At 40.3% G+C, this 17,387-nt stretch overlaps 1 long non-coding RNA gene across 1 annotated transcript in view; it reads left to right on the forward strand.

Moving 5' to 3' along the window:
- The first annotated feature begins 2,982 nt into the window (after positions 1–2,982).
- LOC137290926 (uncharacterized) overlaps positions 2,983–17,387 on the forward strand; it is a 122,659-nt gene continuing 108,254 nt past the window's right edge. The window contains exon 1 of the long non-coding RNA XR_010957240.1: positions 2,983–3,077. This is a non-coding gene — a long non-coding RNA (uncharacterized lncRNA). The remainder of the gene's footprint in view (positions 3,078–17,387) is intronic.

Consider the following 17,387-nt stretch of genomic DNA (forward strand, 5'->3'; position numbering starts at 1 on the left):
CACTTTAAAGGCGCTTTCAGCAGAGGTAACAGACAGAAGACAAAGGGAGGTAACACACATGCAGCAGTAAAAGGAAGGTAACTCACATGCACCATACAAAGGGAGACAAGACTGTCATTATCAGATTAGAAGGTGTGTCACCAAAGGGTTTTCAGTCAGATTGGAAAATAAATCATCAAAAGGTTGTCCCTCTGCCAGATTGGAAGGTGTGTAATCAAATGGTTGTCCAGATTGGAAGGTGTTTCATCAAAGGGTTGCTAATCTGAGTGAAGGGTGTGTCATCCATGGGTTGTCAGTAAGTAAGATTGGAAGGTGTGTCATCCATGAAAATCTTTGAAGGGCATTCAAGGGACAAATTTATGGATGTCAGCTTTATATTTGAATAACATCTGAATAACATGTTATTCACAAATGAAGAAGTTGTAATCAATAACTCTGGCTTGTGTCATCCATGGATTGTCTGTCAGCCAGACTGGAAGGTGTGTCATCCATGAGTTGTCAGTCAGTCAGACTGGAAGGTGTGTCATCAAAGGGCTGTCTGTCAGACTGGAAAGTGTGTCATCAAGTGCTGTCTGTCAGACTGGAAGTTGTGTCATCAAAGGGCTGTCTGTCAGACTGGAAGGTGTGTCATCAAAGGGCTCTCTGTCAGACTGGAAGGTGTGTCATCAAAGGGCTGTCTGTCAAACTGGAAGGTGTGTCATCCATGGGTTGTCTGTCTGTCAGATTGGAAGGAGTGTCATCAAATGGTTGTCCGTTTAAAAGGTGTGTCATCAAAAAGTCAGACTGTAAGGTGTGTCATCCATGAGTTGTATGTCAGTCAGATGGGAAGGTGTGTCATCAAAGGGCTGTCTGTCAGATTGGAAGGGGTGTCATCCACGGGTTGTCAGTCAGTAAGACTGGAAGGTTTGTCATCAAAGGGTTGCCAGTCCGAGTGAAAGGTGAGTCATCCATGAGTTATCAGTCAATAAGATTGGAAGGTGTGTCACCAAAGGGACTTCAGTCACTTTAGAAGGAAAGTATTGAAGGATGTGTTTAGCAGGAGATACAGGTATTGAAGTGATGTGTTTAGCAGGAGATGCAGGTATTGAAGGGAGGTGTTTAGCAGGGGATACAAGTATTGAGGTGGTGTGTTTAACAGGGTATACAGGTATTGAAGGGGTGTGTTTAGCAGGGAATACAGGTATTGAAGGGAAGTGTTTAGCAGGGGATACAGGTATTGAAGTGGTGTGTTTAGCAGGAGATACAGGTATTGAAGGATGTGTTTACCAGGAGATACAGGTATTGAAGGGAAGTGTATAGCAGGGGTTACAAGTACTGAAGGGAAGTGTATAGCAGGGGATACAGGTATTGAAGTGATGTGTATAGCAGGAGATACAAGTATTGAGGTGGTGTGTTTAACAGGGGATACAGGTATTGAAGGGGTGTGTTTAGCAGGGAATACAGGTATTGAAGTGATTTGTTTAGCAGGAGATACAGGTATTGAAGGAAAGTGTATAGCAGGGGTTACAAGTACTGATGGGGTGTGTTTAGCAGGAGATACAAGTATTGAAGGGAAGTGTATATCAGGGGTCCATACAAGTATTGAAGGGTGTGTATAGCAGGGGTTACAAGTACTGAAGGGGTGTGTTTAGCAGGGGATGCAAGTATTGAAGGGAAGTGTATAGCAAGGGTTACAAGTATTGAAGGGAAGTGTATAGCAGGGGTTACAAGTATTGAAGGGGTGTGTTTAGCAGCAGATACAGGTATTGAAGGGAAGTGTTTAACAGGAGATACAGGCATTGAAGGGAAGTGTTTACCAGGAGATACAAGTATTGAAGGGAAGTGTATAGCAGGGGTTACAAGTACTGATGGGGTGTGTTTAGCAGGGGATACAAGTATTGAAGGGGACTGTATAGCAAGGGTTACAAATATTGAAGGGAAGTGTATAGCAGGGGTTACAAGTATTGAAGGGCTGTGTTTAGCAGCAGAAACAGGTATTGAAGGGAAGTGTTTAACAGGAGATACAAGTATTGAAGGGAAGTGTTTACCAGGAGATACAAGAATTGAAGGGAAGTGTATAGCAGGGGTTACAAGTACTGATGGGGTGTGTTTAGCAGGGGATACAAGTATTGAAGGGGACTTATAGCAAGGGTTACAAGTATTGAAGGGAAGTGTATAGCAGGGGTTACAAGTATTGAAGGGGTGTGTTTAGCAGCAGATACAGGTATTGAAGGGAAGTGTTTAACAGGAGATACAGGCATTGAAGGGAAGTGTTTACCAGGAGATACAAGTATTGAAGGGAAGTGTATAGCAGGGGTTACAAGTATTGAAGGGATGTGTATAGCAGGGGATACAGGTATTGAAGGGAAGTTTGTAGCAGGGGTTACAAGTATTAAAGGGAAGTGTATAGCAGGGGATACAAGTATTCAAGTTTACAAGTACAATAAGGTATCAGAAGGGAAGCTACTGTGACAGTATTGTTGAAACAAGAATTGAAACCATTAATATATTTCTCAGCATCTCTTAATTGAAACACATACTCCACAAATTTTTCGCCAGGATGTTGCATTCATGAACATTAAAATGAAGTCCGTATGTCTTAGGTCAATTGTAGTTCACTGCAATATTTCTGCAGGATTAGGCACATTGCCAAAATGTTCAGTAATGTGAATCACCTCAAAGTTCATTTGATAATCCCATGGAAGATGCAAAATATATCAGTCTACGAGAGACTAATAAATCATACGAAATAGTAAGATATACAAAAAGAGTATTAAGGGCGTTTGTGGTGTTGTGAATGATTTTAATGTTCTTCTAACAATTCAAGCGATTATCTCCCTTCTTCCGACCTCGTGCTTTCACGAGTGACGCAAAAAAGTGTGGAAATAATATTTCTGCAATATTTTTAGTGCATTGTAATATCCTATCCCATTTCAATTGATATGAAATGGGTTTTAGGCAATTGTCTGAATTTTATTTGCCGTTTTTTGTCGCTGACTTAGCAGAATTGTGCATTGGTGGCCGAGGTGAAATGGCGGGTGGTCGTACTTGACAGGTCGCTGTGTTGGATTATACTTGGTCAACTGAAGCACAGAGCTGTAAGTAAAAGTAGTAGAGTCGATGTAAGATATCTCATGTATACGTGTGAGAACTGTGGGTCTGTTTGTCACGTTATAGATTGGGGTATTTTACCTCTCAAACTGACACTGATTATCAGCTCAGGAGCGTTGTGTCAAAAAAATGGAATCGTACTGTTTACAATTTGACGTTCAAAACATTGAAAAATATAGCACTTTGTGACCACTGACAATTTGTGTGGTTACGTATTTGAGATACCTGTTCAATTACATAATCGGCTCTGAAGGGATCGCTCATTAGAACGGGTGCTAATTTAATTGGTAATTGCCGAGCACGTGCTTTGCTTCATCTCGCCTGGCTCCTGTGTCAGCGCGACCTCTGGCACGAACACCTGCACGTCTAGACTTCAATATTCGCAATGTTGGGAGGAAATAAGCACAATCATGTGAGAAGAAGTATTTCGATTACCATTTACGTGTTTTTGATGAAATGAGTGATTTGATAAATTCTTCAAAAGACTTTATTTCCTTCTAATTAATGTCAAGTCATGAATATATTTGCATATACAAATATTCTATCTCCATCTGAAACCCATTCTTCAGTCGTTGTAATCTACCTGTGTCGAAATGTAATATGTATAACTTGTTATCAGATTATTCTACTGATTTCTTCATATTTAAGGTAATAGTGTGTTACTGTGGAAATTTAGTATGTTTTCAGTTTAACTCCGTATTATGATGTGACAGCAGAGGTTAGTGTTGTGACTAAATGATATAAAATTAATCGTTATTGTCAATTGTTTTCATTTGGTTCCTGAAGTATATTTCACCAAACGATTCTGCTCCTTATGAATAGAGGGGCTGCATGTGAATGGTACAGTATCATTTACCAATGGGGTATTGTCCGAACATTGGGTAAAGTGTACTGCACTTTCAAATCTACAGTCATTCAGTGTTCGAGGTATCATAGCAAGTCTTGTGTACACTTTTGTTGTGTTTCCTACAGTTATGTTTTGTCTATGGTGATGATTAATAATATTTAACAGGGCTCCACAATCTGTTCAGAAGGTCTGGATCACATCCCCCTCGTAGCACCTTCAGTACATACAATGTTGCGGAAGCTGCTATTATTCAGCACTCCAAGCCATGAAATTAACTGTGTTTGTGTATGATCAGTGCTGGGATGTGTACAATGTTCAGATGAAGGGTTTCCAGTAAGAATAGTGTGTGGTACTTAATGTACTATATTAGGGGTGAAAGTTGCATGATTGAAGTGTTTGGTTCTTCGCACTAAAAGTCTGAGTTTCCTCACATAGGTACAATATTTGAATTCCATGTCGGGTGTTCCACACAACCATATTGCTGAAATGTTGCTGCATGAAACAATGCTTGCTGTTGTTTTATGTACTATCTTCTGTCAACCAAGTCACACATGGTGTATGTGACATGTATTTCGATTACTTGAACAATACTAACTGGGGATATAATGCTCTCTACTCTTGTTTTGATTGGTTGCTTCTAGTGGTGGTGTGTCCATTTCATATGTATTGTGATACAATTCCTCTGACAGTTTGTACCAGGAAGAGAGTAATGGGACTGATTCATCTATAATATGGTACTTTTGTTATTTCTGGATAGTGAGGTTTTTCAACTAAAGAGGTTGTACTGTCACCTTTACGCATTTTCACACAAGAGCATGGCTGTCAGACCTGTCACTGAGATTGACAAGTGAATGAAGCACTAATAACATTGGTGTGAGTTGTCTCCCTTAGACCGTAGCTCACAACTTGGTCTGTGCTAAGTTGTTGTTCACATAGAAGTCTGCGACTTGGAAACAACTCAGGTGCTATTTATTCCTTGTATTGGGAATGAATAACCTATTCGTGAATATGACCTTATTGTGAACAAATCAGTTATACTGATAAGTCTGAAATGACAAGTATTTGACGGGAAACAAAATGTTAGTATTATGATTTGTGTTGGAAATTGGTTAGATTCTCATGATTGATGATATGTTCATTTGATCAACCATAGAAGAAATTGGTTAGCATCATTTTTCAGATTGCTCTGTTCAGAGTGCTTTAGCAAATAAGCATAAGAGGGTGCAGCTTACTGCTTTAAAGTGCTGACAAAGATAATATTAAGATCAACCTTCTAAGGTCCTCAAAAAATATTCATTCATGAATGGTTACTGATGTGAGTTGTCTGACAATTAAACATGTTTTTAGACCCTGACAGCTTTGAAAATATGTTCCATCAACAAGCGTTTCAAAGACTACAACAGTTCTTCCAAAATTGTTTGTGTTTAATTACAAGAAAAAGTGATCGATTGTTTAAGTACTTTTGTTGGTTGCAACCAGTCTTTGATATTTCAATCAGTCGGATTACTGTTAGTTACCATAGTTACGACTTTAGCTGTGTGCTGCTTCAATCTGTCCTGATGTGATGCCATTAATCCTGTTAAAACTTTACTGCCCTTGGATCTGTGTTAGTTGTGGCTTACCATCGCTGACAGCTGTACTTTTTGTCTGTGTGAGTTGTATCTTAACATCGCCTACAGTTGTACCTTGCAGCTGTACCTGTCATTTGTTAACATTGCTGACAGCTGTACCTTGCAGCTGTATCTGTCATGTGTTAACATTGCTGACAGCTGTACCTTGCAGCTGTATGTCATGTGTTAACATTGCTGACAGCTGTACCTTGCAGCTGTATCTGTCATGTGTTAACATTGCTGACAGCTGTAGCTCCCATGTGCAGTCTTGCAGGCACTCAACCCTTATCTTGATGACTAATTGTATTTTAGGAGTGCTTCCAGTGCTGTTATGACGCAGTGACCTTGGCATGCAGTTAGTGTTAGACACTCTGCTCTTGAATCTGTGTAATAGGGATATGTAAATAATCAAGGATTAATTAGACTATCTAGTGATTGACATCAATAGTAAATTACTTCATCACCAAAGTCAGCAAGTCTAACCACCTGATCCCAAAACTCATAACTTGTTGTATATAATTTGCTGTAATCTGTGCATGCAGTAACAGGTTCTGGAAACATGGGATGGAAAGGTTGAGAGCAGTGGCTTGTTGAATCTGTGCTGTTGGTGTATTGCTGCATGGGTTGTGCCATGTTTAGTGGAGACATTAAGTAATCCTTGTCTTACAGTCAGTTGTGGCTGTCTGTTCTCAGGCCAGCAGATTCAAACCCAGAAGCTGATATTTAACTTGGGGATTGGGAAAGGCAGGGGCCATGGGCCATTTTGCACATTGGAATGAAAAATGGCCTATTAAAATTTGGAAGTTTACCACTGATACAAGGGCAGTGGCCCATTCAAAATTCAGGAAATGGCTAATAATCCTGAAAATGGCCCATCGTCAAAGTTCTCTTCCGAATCCCTGCAAACATGTCACTGACACATGAATCTGGTGGGCCTTTTACATTAAGCGCCAGAGAGGAAAGAAATAATTTCCACACGAGACGTGTTTCAGGGCAAAGTATATGCCTTCTAAAATATTATGTCTAGATAGCAGGATACTTTCCTCAGTGTGGTGATGAATATTTCCCTGTGTGAGTTGAGACACGGAGATGATTGCACCAGGAAGATACTCCAGTTCAATCTTCCTCCCTGTGTCGAGTGATTCATGTATACTGAAACAGGTTTGTTCTGAATTACAACTGCCAGCCATTGATCTGCATGAGGAAGCATGTTATTATTGTCCAGAATGTGACACCTCAAAGCAGATGATGGACAAGAAGCCTTGAAACTCCTTTCCCCTGCAGTGTCAGCAGGTCTGAGTTACTTCCCTTTGAACAGAAAAGCGCAGATCAGGACTTGCACACAATGTTCCATCTGAAGTCAGTTCAAATTTATGCATTTCCGCTTGCATACCCACAAATCAGGATTTGAGTGGTCCAACTTGGGATGAGCTTGATCCTCGTGGAGATGTTCAATGTGCTTTTTGGCATGATGGTAGTCAGCGTCTCACCTCCAGATTATGACACCATACCATCCCAGCACTTGAAGTTCATATTCTGTCAGTTGCTGTGCAACAGATTCAGTATTGTCCACTCAACACACCAGGCAATGTCTGTCCCAGCAATTTCAGTGACTCATGTTACCCGTTGTAGCTTTCAATAGAGCATAAAAGATCATCATTACAGCTCAGTTTGAATTGATAGTGGACCGTGAAGGTCCCAGGGTAGAATAGGCCTTGAGCAACCCATGCTTGCCATAAAAGGCGACTATGCTTGTCATAAGAGGCGACTAACGGGATGGGATGGTCAGGCTCACTGACCTGGTTGGCACGTGTCATCGGTTCCCAATTGTGCAGATCGATGCTCATTATGTTGATCACTGGATTGTCTGGTCCAGACACGATTATTTACAGATCACCACCATATAGCTGGAATATTGCTGAGTGTGGCGTAAAACTAAACTCACTCACTTGAATTGATAGTCCTTATGCCTGTCTGGCTCACATTGATGTGAACTTAGACTAACGTCACTGAATAGTGAAAATATATAATTTTCATCATACATACTGGCCTATATAAATTGACAAGGAGCCCCAGGGAGACCAGAGATTCTGAAGCTGAGGAAATCTAGATTTCCTTCATGTAAGGCTTTAGCATTGCAGAGAAGGTTTGGCTGTAGGGAAAATAATGTGGTTCAGGGACTGTGAGTCAGAGTAATGAAGACAGAACGAGGAGACCTAATCTGAGATCACATTCTATGCTCTAGCTTGATAGGATATGTTTTGGTAGATTTGTTTCATATATGTTATGCAGAAAAGGAGTAATTGTATTACATTGGAATACACTGTATTTATGGCTTGTAAAGTTTTGTCAGCATTTTTGAACAATTGTTTTCACAGCTCCTAAAGTTAAAGCAATATTTTATATAATTGCATTTATAGTTTCTGAAGTTTAATCAACAGTTCTGAGGATTGTGTTATGATGTAACAATATTTTATATTTGAATGGTTAAAGACTTCCAACTTGATTACCCAGTTTTAAAGTGCTTCTTTGCCCAAGACAGGTTCAGTTATCTCCCTTTTATCACATCGCTGATAATGTGACGATGTGACTTGTGTTAGAAATTGGAGAGAGATTTGAAAGAATGAACTCTTTCATGTTGATTGAGCAGAGCATCAGTCATGGCTATTGATTTGTGTTATTACTTTCATTTCTTTTTTTGTAAACCTTTTTCTTCTTTATTTCATCAAACTGAATTCAGCATGTGCCTTCAAGTTGATTGCAGATGAACTGGCATTTGAGTTCATTGAAGTGTGAGAAGTTTGAAAAGTGAAGTCCAAGTTAGAGCTTGCAACACATTCAAAATAAAAGCCGGATCATAAAATATTCTTTATTTCACCATTCTTACCAGTATAAAGTAGTGTTCAAAATTTACACTAGACCAAGGCTAGTAAATCTCCCAGAGGACTACCAAAACATCTAGCAGTACTAGCCCATGGGGCTAGTACAATTTTAAGGGTTTGAGATTATCATCGGCCTTCAGTTTTAGTGCAATAACATTTTCAAATGACCGAGCACTGTCTTGTAAAATCGTACACTCGGGTTGATAAATGATTTCGATGTAATTTTCACATATGGACCTAACAAATTACAAACATTGTCATTTACAAATTTATCAAAAAGTAACCAAAAAATCTTGATAATGTTTTCGCAGCATGTATGTGTTTATGCATCCATTTTTAACACAATAAGCTGCCAAATGTATGTGTAATTGATTGCGTGATTGGCTGCTATTTTAAGGATTGGCCAATCAGAGATAGTTTTTTTCCAAACACACATCCGACCAACCCCACTCTAAACTGTTATTGAAAACCATGATTCTTGGCCACATCAGAGTTGTCAAAGATCAAAGTAACAATGTTTTGAGGAAATGATTATACAAATTGAATAAACTGAAAAACAAAATCAACAACAGTGCTCCCTAAAGTTGTTAAACGTACATTGCAATTTACTATTTCCGTCTTTATTGTAATATAATTCAAGTGACATCTCGGTTTTCGTCATCTTGAACCTGATGCATGGACATTATGCTTAATGCTAAAATATGCATAAAATTTTCTTGTCAGAGGTTATAATCTAGCACGATATATGCTTTAAGTTCCATAACATACGTATATTTTGTGATTTTAGAAATGTTCGTCTGACTCTACAGGTTTTTGTTTACAAGCACAGTATCCATGGCTGTAATATGAAGTGCTGCCTTAGGTCACGTGCCTGATTTTGACCAATCGTGATCCTTATAGCAGATAAAAATTAAGTGTCATTAGAAACCAATCTTCATCTAATGAAATCGATTCTTACAAGTGGGAAAATACTCTCGGCAAAGTGTATACTGACATTGTTGGTGCTTGGATGTCACGAGCAATACCTGCCATTAAACGAATCACCTCATATGGTATTCATACAACATGTACAAAGCTTCGAAAACAGAGGTATTTCACGCTTTTGTTTCACTTTACCGAGCGGAAAGCCATTAATATCGGGAAATAGGCCACCCTTTATCTTGAACAAAATATATATATATAAAAAAAATCTTTGTATAATGATTTTCCGAATATGTAAAAATGAAAATATGAAAGAAAAGGTAAAGGGACATTGTGAGATCAAGTATCAGTTCCATGACCTCATAGTTTCTGGGAACTCAGTGTCTCTGGTTGACTGGTGTAGAAAGTGTTGAAGAGAGGTAATGAGCAAAACACAAAAACAAAACAAAAGCCAAAAAAACCCTGAGCCTTCCAAGAACAATAGTTGAAGTTGAACCCATGGCTTGCATACGAAGATTGGTGGGGCCTGACATATGCATTGTGTATGAGTGTTGGGAGACGTAACATGGTTTCTTTATTCACAGAACTGTAATTGATGTTCATTTATCTGTTCATAAGTCATAAATCAGTGCAACTTTGAATTTGATATGGACTGTTAGTAACCTTATCTATTGTTGCACAATCATATCCATCTATCATGACTGAATTAAACTATGAGTGAGTTTAGTTTTACGCCGCACTCAGCAATATTCCAACTATAAGGCGGCGGTCTGTATATAATCAAGTCTGGACCAGACAATCCAGTGATCAACATGAGCATCAATTTGTGCAGTTGGGAACTGATGACGTGTCAACCAAGTCAGCGAGTCTGACCACTCGATCCCATTAGTCGCCTCTTTCGACAAGCATGGTCGCCTTTTATGGCAAGCATGAAATTAAACTATGCCAAAACATATTGTGTGTTGTTTATTGTTATATGACACCTGTGCCAATACTGCTTGACAAACTTATTTTTTGGTTTGTTACTGGTTGAAACTTGAGGACTACTAAAACTGTGTGAGGACTAGTAGTTTTGTGAGAGTCACGAGTCCTCATGGCAAGTAGACTTTCCAAATGGATTTCTATCCCTGTAAAGTAGATGTGTTGACATATGTGGACTGGCCCAGTAGTTTGGATCTGTTCACAATGACAGGTTGCAACAGGATACTTGAGACCTGCCATACAGCTGAGTCTCATGGCCCCCCCAATAATGACTCATTTCAGGAATGCATATTTCATTCATCCACTAATGAATGTCAGATGATTTTCAGATGACCAGACTTGTATTGACTGGATCAGACGTATGTTATGTAAATGTCTCATAATAAAACTTTTTGGAAGGTGTTTATGGAAGTAGTAATAATGCTGTTGATAATATTGATGATGTGCTGAAGATGATGTTGTCGGTGGAGATGATGTCGGTGGAGATGATGTTGTCTGTGGAGATGATGTTGTCGGTGGAGATGATGTTGTCGGTGGAGATGATGATGTCGGTGGAGATGATGATGTCGGTGGAGATGATGTTGTCTGTGGAGATGATGTTGTCGGTGGAGATGATGTTGTCTGTGGAGATGATGTTGTCTGTGGAGATGATGATGTCGGTGGAGATGATGATGTCGGTGGAGATGATGTTGTCTGTGGAGATGATGATGTCGGTGGAGATGATGTTGTCTGTGGAGATGATGTTGTCGGTGGAGATGATGTTGTCTGTGGAGATGATGTTGTCGGTGGAGATGATGGTGTCGGTGGAGATGATGGTGTCGGTGGAGATGATGATGTCGGTGGAGATGATGTTGTCGGTGGAGATGATGTTGTCGGTGGAGATGATGTTGTCTGTGGAGATGATGTTGTCGGTGGAGATGATGTCGGTGGAGATGATGTTGTCTGTGGAGATGATGTTGTCGGTGGAGATGATGTTGTCTGTGGAGATGATGTTGTCTGTGGAGATGATGTTGTCGGTGGAGATGATGATGTCGGTGGAGATGATGTTGTCTGTGGAGATGATGTTGTCTGTGGAGATGATGATGTCTGTGGAGATGATGTTGTCGGTGGAGATGATGTTGTCGGTGGAGATGATGTCGGTGGAGATGATGTTGTCTGTGGAGATGATGTTGTCGGTGGAGATGTCGGTGGAGATGATGTTGTCGGTGGAGATGATGTCGGTGGAGATGATGATGTCGGTGGAGATGATGTTGTCTGTGGAGATGATGTTGTTGGTGGAGATGATGATGATTCTGTTGATGATGTTTATGTGGAATGATGAGTGGAGTAATGAAGAAGTCAGCCAGCATCTTCAGTGTCCACCAGGGTGACTGATGTCATTGTCATGGAAACAGAAAAAAACATGTGGCCCATGATTCCTTGTCATTGATCAGTGACAAACAATATATACATTGTACACATCATCTTGTGTGATACAATTCTCCTGAATGAATATCTATAATAGCTACAACATCTCACACTTGACTTCAACATTCGCCATCCGGTGGTAACAAGTAAAATTATCGGAAGTCCATTATTTTACAAAATAACACAGTTGTGAAGATGTCACAGTGTTTCATGTTTGAATTGAAAGAGTAATTGCCATGAAATCGTGTTTATCAAATGTTACAGAGATTGGCCTGTCCCAGGTGAAGAACGTAACGCGGCACTGTCCATGGTGTTCAGTGCAAAATGCGGTAATAGGTCTCCTGAAGCACCACTCTGTTTTGACGTATTTGTCAGTGCTTTCATAGCAAGTAAGGTGAAAACGTTCACATCCCAAAGGAGCTCCTTTGTTGAAGTTTCCTGGTCTTTGTAGTGGTCTCTGAGCCCCCCTCTTCTGTTTCCCAGGGAAAGAGCCTCTATACAATTATGTGTCCTTTCTTGGTTTACCGTGAAAAGAAAATAGCTAAATAAAATGTGTGCACTGTGTTGGTGTTGAGTTAGTAGTTGTCTAGCAACTTGGAAGGCCAGGGAGCATGTACATTCATCGAACACATGACCTTCTGTCTCACTAAAGTAGCCATGCTACACCACATCTCAGTAGCCTTGCTACACCACCATCTCAGTAGCCATGCTACACCACCATCTCAGTAGCCTTGCTACACCACCATCTCAGTAGCCATGCTACACCACCATCTCAGTAGCCTTGCTACCCCACCATCTCAGTAGCCATGCTACACCACCATCTCAGTAGCCTTCCAACACTTCCTTCTCTCTAGATGTGCTTGATATCTAGATGTCTGGCTACTGGGTTTCTAGATGGGCAGGAGCTCTGATTGCTGGGTGTCTAGATGGGCTGGAGCTCTGATTGCTGGGTGTCTAGATGGGCAGGAGCTCTGATTGCTAGGTGTCTAGATGGCTGGAGCTCTAATAGCTGGGTGTCTAGATGGGCTGGAGCTCTGATTGCTGGGTGTCTAGATGGGCTGGAGCTCTGATTTCTGGGTGTCTAGATGGACTGGAGCTCTGATTGCTGGGTGTCTAGATGGGCTGGAGCTCGGATTGCTGGGTGTCTAGATGGGCTGGAGCTCGGATTGCTGGGTGTCTAGATGGGCTGGAGCTCGGATTGCTGGGTGTCTAGATGGGCAGGAGCTCTGATTGCTGGGTGTCTAGATGGGCTGGAGCTCTGATTGCTGGGTGTCTAGATGGGCAGGAGCTCGGATTGCTGGGTGTCTAGATGGGCTGGAGCTCAGATTGCTGGGTGTCTAGATGGGCTGGAGCTCTGATTGCTGGGTGTCTAGATGGGCAGGAGCTCTGATTGCTGGGTGTCTAGATGGGCTGGAGCTCTAATAGCTGGGTGTCTAGATGGGCTGGAGCTCTGATTGCTGGGTGTCTAGATGGGCAGGAGCTCTGATTGCTGGGTGTCTAGATGGGCTGGAGCTCTGATTGCTGGGTGTCTAGATGGGCAGGAGCTCTGATTGCTGGGTGTCTAGATGGGCTGGAGCTCTGATTTCTGGGTGTCTAGATGGGCTGGAGCTCAGATTGCTGGGTGTCTAGATGGGCTGGAGCTCGGATTGCTGGGTGTCTAGATGGGCTGGAGCTCGGATTGCTGGGTGTCTAGATGGGCTGGAGCTTGGATTGCTGGGTGTCTAGATGGGCAGGAGCTCTGATTGCTGGGTGTCTAGATGGGCTGGAGCTCTGATTGCTGGGTGTCTAGATGGGCTGGAGCTCGGATTGCTGGGTGTCTAGATGGGCTGGATGTCTTATCACGGGTGTTGTTCAAGATAAAGGGCACTAAAACACCCAGGTAACTCAGCATCTCTTGTGCATGCTGCTGCAGACAAATGCGGCGTCTGTTTCAACTGTTTCCGTGTTAATGAGAAGTATCAAATATGAAGAACTCTGTATCACATTGTAAAGTCACAAAGTTCACCAGTGGCTTAGAAGACGAAGTTCCTGCGGTGTATTTGTGCCTAATGTAGCTAATATCGTTGTGCAGTGCATGCTGGGTTTCGGGTGAGTTCTATGACCGCCAGTGATGAGATCGTGTATGTACTGCACCTGGTGTTTAGAGCCTTTTGTATGGTGAAGTAGTGAGAATATTTATGTTGACATATTCATGATTAAAATAATGATTTGAATTATACAAATTCCATCAAATGTACCAAACTGATGTGGATCTGAGTGTAGTGGATGCGACAGTAGTAATTAGTATTAGCAATGTTTTTTAACTTTCTAATGCCTACAACATACAGAAATTGCATATGTTTTCTAAAGGAACTGTTCATGACTGAATTAATACTGAATATGTTTATTTCCACCTCTTTGTGCGAAAGGATTGTTGGGTGTAAAAGTAAGTCGGTTACAGCACTTCGCAACATATGGACATCCTTTGTGTCTCTGTCCCATCCCAGTGTATACAGCTCGTATCTCATGGTGTATTGATATGACCGTTAGCTCACATCCCTATCAATCCTTCCATGTGAATGTTGATCCTCATTCATAGATGGGGGTTAGGTTTGTGGGGAGGTATCGCTTGTAGGTGTGGTTTGGGGGGGAGCGAGAGAAGAGGAGAGGGAGTTTGTCATGTGTACATGGGTAGTATGTGTGTGGGGTGCGTGAGAGGGGGCTGTTGTGAAGTGGGAGTGTAAGAGTGTCATGTTCCCTTTGTAGCACAGCTGTTGATGCAGGCTGTCCTGCAGACTTGCACAAGTCTCTAAGCTGAAAATTAGTAGTGTAAATGCATATTTCTAATGAAATCAAAAACAACAGACTGAGATCCCTATACTATCTGCTTATCTAGACTTGTCCTGAACTTGCTACTCAAAGACTAGCTATGATACCCACTACCAGGTTCTTTATCGCTGACTAAATATGTTTTGTCAATAGGTCAGGTGCTTAAGAAAGTCCTGATTGAAAAACAGGCAAATAGTAACGGGAATGCTACTATCTGTTAATGGGTTATGAATGTTTAAAGAGGCCAGTGATTGTTGATAGTTGTGAGGACATCAGTATGACGGTTTACACGGTTGGCATCACTCATCATACTCACGTTCTGGTGTATGATGATTTGAGTCTAGTAATGTGAATATTTTCTGTATCATTATGGGGACAGACATAAAATCCTATTGTGGCACAGTTTTGCTCAAACTTCCCAACCCTTCCCACTCTTCCTCGTGTGTTTTTACTTCAGATTCCTCGGAAATTGTCGCATAATCGTCTGTATTTCCTTCCTTATTACAAGGCATAGATTCTGCAGATGTAGAAATCTCAGACATTTTTTATTAATTTTATTCACAATTACAAACTGACAGTGCCCAAAGTGCTGTTGAAATTACGTCCTGTCTGTGGTCGGTTGTCGACATTGTGAAACCTCTGCGTCAAGGAAGTACACTGGGCTTGCTGATGTACTCCCACTGTATCTAACGACTGTGAAGGTAATGGTGTGATCTATAGAGTCTGTCTGCTCCAGATGCAGTGATGGTTTACTTTTTGTGGAAGACTTGACAGTTATAATAGGATGCTTTATGTTGAAATAATACAATCATTTATGTCATCAAAAAAATCAGTTGTAATCATTTGCTTATCAGATGGTCCACATGACCGAACCCATACTTGGACCTGATGCTTAAAAGTGTCTTGGAAACAGTATATTCTTTTGAAATTAAAACCAACAGCTGCTTAGAGCAATACTATGGTAAGTGGTGATGTCCCAGATGTCAATGTGTCATGGTGAGTTATATTATTATTATTGTAAATTATCAGTTCTAGGGTTTGGTCCCACGAAAATACATGTACCATGGTATTCCAAGGTTTTTGTATAAGTACCATGTTTTTTACCATGGTATTCCAAGATTTATGTATAAGTACCATGGTTTTTACCATGGTATTCCTAGGTTTTTGTATAAGTACTACGGTATTCCAAGATTTTTGTATAAGTACCACGGTTCTTACCATGGTATTCCAAGATTTATGTGTAAGTACCATGGTTTTTATCATGGTATTCCTAGGTTTTTGTATAAGTACTACGGTATTCCAAGATTTTTGTATAAGTACCATGTTTTTTACCATGGTATTCCAAGATTTATGTATAAGTACCATGGTTTTTACCATGGTATTCCTAGGTTTTTGTATAAGTACTACGGTATTCCAAGATTTTTGTATAAGTACCATGTTTTTTACCATGGTATTCCAAGATTTATGTATAAGTACCATGGTTTTTACCATGGTATTCCTAGGTTTTTGTATAAGTACTACGGTATTCCAAGATTTTTGTATAAGTACCACGGTTCTTACCATGGTATTCCAAGGTTTTTGTATAAGTACCATGTTTTTTACCATGGTATTCCAAGATTTATGTGTAAGTACCATGGTTTTTACCATGGTATTCCTAGGTTTTTGTATAAGTACTACGGTATTCCAAGATTTTTGTATAAGTACCACGGTTCTTACCATGGTTTTCCAAAATTTATGTATATGTACCATGGTTTTTACCATGCTATTCCAAGATTTTTGTATAAGTACCACGGTTCTTACCATGGTTTTCCAAGATTTATGTATATGTACCATGGTTTTTGTATAAGTACCATGGTTTTTACCATGGTATTCCAAGGTTTTTGTATAAGTACCACAAGTTTGACCATGGTATTCCAAGATTTTTGTATAAGTACCACGGTTCTTACCATGGTTTTCCAAGATTTATGTGTAAGTACCATGGTTTTTACCATGGTATTCCAAGGTTTTTGTATAAGTACCACAAGTTTTACCATGGTATTCCAAGGTTTTTGTATAAGTACAAGTTTTACCATGGTATTCCAAGGTTTTTGTATAAGTACCGCGGTTTTTACCATGGTATTCCAAGGTTTTTGTATAAGTACCACGGTTTTTACCATGGTTTTCCAAGATTTATGTATATGTGCCATGGTTTTTACCATGGTATTCCAAGGTTTTTGTATAAGTACCGCGGTTTTTACCATGGTATTCCAAGATTTTTGTATAAGTACCACGGTTTTTACCATGGTATTCCAAGATTTTTGTATAAGTACCATGGTTTTTACCATGGTATTCCACACTGCTTTAGCTATTAACTTATGCCAATCTTTTGTTCTGCCATATATTGGCTTTTGCCTTTTTATTTGGCCCAAGTTCGTAGTCATTGTCCAGCATTTTGTAACTTAAGATATAAAAACATGTTTCGTTAAACCATTCACATATTTCAAATGATCATCTGGATAATTGGGCTTTTGACCATGCATGTATAGTTAGTGCATTGCCACTACAGTGAAGCCTCGATAATCCGGACAATTGTGTTTTTCAGCGAATTCGTCCGTATTGCGGATCATCCGGACTACTGAATTTCAGCAGGAGTTACTTCCCTTTACTATATCAAACAAGACACGACACTGAATAAAACAAATAAGCATTTAATGTATATATGTATATTTAATGCAGGGATAACAATAAATTATAAACATCATCGAAGCACATTTATGACTTGCAGCATTATCTAGTAACAGAATCGCTTTAAGTCCACGTGACCGCATCTGCTTGTCAAAATACTTCAGCCAATCACAGAAG

This window comes from Haliotis asinina, chromosome 7 (genome assembly GCF_037392515.1).
Source record: "Haliotis asinina isolate JCU_RB_2024 chromosome 7, JCU_Hal_asi_v2, whole genome shotgun sequence".
In the NCBI taxonomy this organism is placed as follows: domain Eukaryota; kingdom Metazoa; phylum Mollusca; class Gastropoda; order Lepetellida; family Haliotidae; genus Haliotis; species Haliotis asinina.